Below are 5,587 nucleotides of genomic sequence, written 5' to 3'. Positions count from 1 at the left end.
GTAATCTGAAGACACACATGAGAACTCACACGGGAGAGAAACAATATAAGTGCGATCTGTGTGATGCCGCATTCTCACAATCGGGTAATCTGAAGACACACATGAGAACTCACACGGGAGAGAAACCATATAAGTGCGATCTGTGTGATGCCGCCTTCTCAGTTTCGTATGCTCTGAAGACACACATGAGAACTCACACGGGAGAGAAACCATATAAGTGCGATCTGTGTGATGCCGCCTTCTCAGTTTCGTATGCTCTGAAGACACACATGAGAACTCACACGGGAGAGAAACCATATAAGTGCGATCTGTGTGATGCCGCCTTCTCAGTTTCGTATGCTCTGAAGACACACATGAGAACTCACACGGGAGAGAAACCATATAAGTGCGATCTGTGTGATGCCGCCTTCTCAGTTTCGTATGCTCTGAAGACACACATGAGAACTCACACTGGAGAAAAACCATATAAGTGTGAAGTGTGTGTTGCTGCCTTCTTAACATCAGGTAATCTGAAGACACACATCAGAACTCACACGGGAGAGAAACCATATAAGTGTGAACTATGTGATGCTGCCTTCTCAGATTGGAGTGTTTTGAAAAAACACCTGAGAACTCACACTGGAGAGAAACCATACAAGTGCGATCTGTGTGATGCTGCCTTTACACAATCGGGTGCACTGAAGACACACATGAGAACTCACACGGGGGAGAAACCGTATAAGTGCGATCTGTGTGATGCTACCTTCTCCCGATTGGATCATGTGAAGATACACATGAGAACTCACACGGGAGAAAAACCATACAAGTGCGATCTGTGTGATGCTACCTTTGCACAATCGGGTCAGCTGAAGAGTCACATGAGAACTCACACGGGGGAGAAACCGCATAAGTGTGATCGGTGTGATGCCGCCTTCTCAGATTCGCGTTATTTAAAAAGACACATGCAAACTCACTCAGGAGATAAACCATACAAGTGAGATTTGTGTGATGCTACCTTCTCCAACTTTGGTCATATGAATCCACACCTGAAAACTCACACTGGAGAGAAACCATATAAGTGTGATCTGTGTGATGCTGCCTTCTCACAATTGGATAATCTGAATACACACATGAGAACTCACACGGGAGAGAAAACGAAGAAGAAAAAGGCAAAAGAAAAAGTCATGTAAATGTATCATTTGAAGTGAAGCTCTCTCTCTGAAGACACCCTATATTCATACATGAGCAAGCGTAATAACTCTAGGGCGATGTCGTACAGATGTAACCTGAAAGTGCATCTCGAAATGTCAGACTCAGGTCTAAGATCAGCTTGGCTCTGTGAACCTGTGAGCACACTGCACACATGTGAACCGGAGTAGTGTGGAATACCAACGAATGCAACTCAAGTGTTACAGCTTCTTTCCAGATTTGAATCTGAAGTAGGAATTGCTTCTGAACGCCGGGAAACCTCCGAAAAAAGCTAAACAAGCTGATGATGACATGTTTGATTGTTTAAGGATACTGTTAGGGTTAGAGACAAAATTTCAATACCTACTTTATTTGATAGATCGCACCTATGGGCAGCTATGTATACGTAGAAATTATGTATGTAGCCTCCTAAGCAGTTCCAAATCCCCGCATTAGTCAATTCTTAACATAGGCGTTCAATCCTGGGATATTTAGAAAAGTGCTGATATCTTGGTTGTTAAAAATACTAAAGTAGGTGATTTTTCAAGCGCTATTTCTCGAAAATTGCAACTCCGATTCCAAAATTGTTTGTTACGTTTCAATGCTAACATGAAAGGAAAAAAGGGTCCCTGGAATTTTTTTATATAATATTTTATGAGTTATGAATCTTTGTTTACGAAATTGTTGCGTTTAGAAATTCACCACAAATTTTGGTACATCTTTTCAACTTATTTAGTTTATATTATAAACAACTTGTGGTTAAAAGTTTAGGTCCCAACTCTGCTGTTTCTGAGAAATAGCCAAAAAACAACATGTTTTTGTATAAATTCACAATTTTTGCCGTCAATTAATTAGTGATGAATTAAAAAAAGATTTTCGTCTCGACCGTCGAGAGACATCTCTCGTATGCAATGGATATGAGTTTGATTGAATTTGATGAGTAGTTATGTTGCAATGCCCTTTACAGTGTTACCTGTCCGTAACCCTAACAGTATCTTTAATGGGTATTACCATACCTAACGTGTGACCATTATACAACCGTGTGAATTTAATACCATTCGTGATAAATTATATGTTTGAACACTGATCTAATAAAACACATAGTACGTATCATTATTTGTAATTTTCATATCACTCGCCGAGAAGGAAAGTTTTATGTCTGTACTATAATATATAAACACACACATGCTCGCGCCCTCCCACACACACTCACGCACGCACGCACGCACGCACGCACGCACGTATACGACACAAAGTAGGGCATGGTTACGCAGCCCTGCTACCCTCACGTAACACCCCGCTCTCTGCAAATAAGACGCAGCATATAAGACACGAGATGAGATGTCCATAAGAGACACGAGCACACTCCTTCTCACACGTAGAGAAAGTAGGACATGGTCGTGCATCCCCGCCGCCTTCATATAACACCCTGTTATCTGCACATAGAATGAGCATTCACATGAGACAAAGCAGACACCACGTACGAACAGTAGGACATGGTCATGCATCCCTTCCGCCTTCATATATCACCCTGCTGTCTGCACATAGAACGAGCATTCGAACTCCGCTCATCCTGACGTCACAAAGCTAATATCAACAAACGCGCGCCTTGTACCGGCCGCACTACAGTAAGGTGTTGCGAGGTGTTAGAACTGTTTTGGGCGTGGGATACTTGTTGATCACTAGCAGATGTACATGAATGTACACTAATACATGTAATGACAGCTGTAGCAGGGTTGACGCTGAATGATACTGGCTTATTTATTACTAGTGAATATCGTGGTTGTATCATGTCTCGGACGTCATAATGACGTCAGCCGCTGCTTACTACACATGTACGTGGGCAAGCAAAAAACGCTCGGACGGTTCACAAGTACCGTTATATGGAGACATGAGCATGTACACAGGTAGCACATAGTGTTAGCCATCGAATAAAGTTGAAAACGAAAATTCGATAAAATTTCATGCACAACGTGGAGAGTATCCTTAAATGGTGTGTGATGTTTGGATGATAATAAGGCAAAAAAAAATACCTGTGTTTCCGGTTTCCCGACCCTACCTAGTTTTTACACCCGACCCTACAACTTTTTATCCATATTTTTCAAAATAAAAATTGGACTGAAAATCCGATAGAAATTGAGTAAGTTGATCAACCCATACGCACGCTGATGGCCCCGATAGCGTTGGGGCGTATATCGCATGGGAGACAACTCGCGCAAGCCACGTGAAATACCGCCGTGTCACGCGAGATTGTCGCACGTGTAAACAAGACAATAATGCCTTTCTAACACCGATTACAAAAAAAAGATTTGGAAAAAAAAAGTTAAAGCCTACCTACCCTACCTATTTTTTTCAGCATGAAACCGGAAAGAGGTTGTTGTTTTTTTGGCCTAATTTGATATTCAGAATAAACAGTTATATTGCAAACATAAACAGGGTGCGATTTTGTTCTACATCAATACGCTGTGTTTAATGCATTTATTTGTATTCTCTTTACTAATTTGTAGGATAGCCTATATAGGAATTCCACAAGTGTGACGAGGCAGTCTACGAAGCAAAACACGTGGGCGTACCTTGAGCGCCAGACAGGGTAGACACCTGACGTGTGTGACCAGTACGTGGCAGCTTTCCTTGAAGCACGATGGAGTACGTGAGAATTAATACGGGGCAAAATCCATATGAGTGCAAGCTGTGTGATGCTGCCTTCTCCTGTCTGAGTAGTGTGAAGATACACATGAGAAGTCACACTGGAGAGAAACCATATAAGTGTGAACTGTGTGATGCTGCCTTCTCAACATCAGGTAATCTGAAGATACACATCAGAACTCACACGGGAGAGAAACCATTTAAGTGCGATCTGTGTGATGCCGCCTTCTCAACATCGGGCGCTGTGAAGATACACATGAGAACTCACACGGGAGAGAAACTTGCTACTACTACTCTTACTACTACTACTCCTCCTACTACTACTACTACTACTACTACTACTACTACTACTACTACTACTACTACTACTACTACTACTACTACTACTATAATTTACTATTACGCTAATAAACTATTATCCCTCCCCCCACCGCCACAATCAAAACCTTGTGACGACGATGTTACTTTCGACATCGCGAACACCGGCACCCCGGAAGCTCGTCAGTCGGTGTGCAGACGAGTTATTGCGCGTGCACTTCTCCAGCTTGTGCTTTATCCGTAGCTTGGCGACCAGCGCGTTGGTATCGTCAACGTCCACTGCCGCCCACGGCAGTATCTCGGCGCGTAAAGAAGAGCGCAAACAAGATGGCGCCGGACGACTGGACGGCGAGCTTGATGGAGAACACGTACTGCCACTGCTGCTGCGTTTTCTGGCAAGCGAGAAGAAGTGGGAGAAGTTTTTTTATACTCGTGGTGTAAGACTGATGTTACGCGCAGGTGAACTGCTGAAAAGCGCTACCTGCATGAACCCTAATATCTATACTATAAAAAGGAACAGCCCATTTTTTGTTAGCTATGTTCTCTGAATCTGCTCGCATGATTTCAAATTGCTTGACTGTAAACGATGCATTACCACTCATAGAGTAATATGGGCGCACTTTTTCAACGATGAAAACACGATAAAGTTGAATTTCAAGCCGTTTTATTTAACACTGATGTACCGATACCTTACCGGTATATCGATCGACGACACTACCAATGTAGTACGTGTTGTAGACTGGTACCCGGTCGACAGTTCCACACGCTACACTAACACGTCAGTGTAGCAAAGGATATACGCATGCCGGAGTGAGGGTGGCGAACGGGTACCAGTCTATACGTGTTGTTGACAGCTTGCAATGTGGAGCTATGTAGTATGTTCTCTGAATCTGCTCGCATGATTTGAAATTGCTTGACTGTAAACGATGCATTACCACTCATAGAGTAATATTGGCGCACTTTTGCAATGATGAAAACAGAATAAAGTTGAATTTCAAGCCGTTTTATTTAACACTGGCTAAAAATAGCATACCGGTGTATCGAAGCGACTACCATTAACCATGTACGCTGTGGCGCAGTTGTAGCACGCTTGCCTCATACGTTAGGGGTCGTGAGTTCGAAGCTCGACAGCCGCGGAAATAAAAAAACATTCATTTCTCGCCAGGCGCGCAACTTCTATCTTTCATCCTAAATATATGCATATTTAAAATATATTTAATTTAAAATGTGTACTATAAAAGGGAAAGCGAATTTTTATTAGCTAAGTTATTTTTAAGTTAAGGAATTCCCCTCATGGGACTCCCCTGGGATATCCCAAAATCCATAATGATGCTCTTCACGACAATGTGCTCACCACATCTTCACGTTCGGTTCAGTTTGACACCGAAAACTTTGTAGCTGAGTTAATACACGTTAATATACCTTTATCTCCTGCACTTAAGGTAGGTTTTCCAAT

The 5,587-nt window shown here is 42.5% G+C and overlaps 1 pseudogene; it reads left to right on the top strand.

Annotated features, from left to right (window-relative positions):
- Positions 1-11: 11 nt before the first annotated feature.
- Positions 12-4,087, top strand: LOC106817412 (annotated as a pseudogene).
- The last annotated feature ends 1,500 nt before the right edge of the window (positions 4,088-5,587 follow it).

The sequence above is a fragment of the Priapulus caudatus genome, unplaced genomic scaffold (assembly GCF_000485595.1).
Source record: "Priapulus caudatus unplaced genomic scaffold, Priapulus_caudatus-5.0.1 Scaffold1717, whole genome shotgun sequence".
Classification (NCBI taxonomy): Eukaryota; Metazoa; Priapulida; class Priapulimorpha; order Priapulimorphida; family Priapulidae; genus Priapulus; species Priapulus caudatus.
The sequence above is the reverse complement of the archived record's forward strand: the minus strand, read 5'-3'. Positions and strand labels throughout refer to the sequence as shown.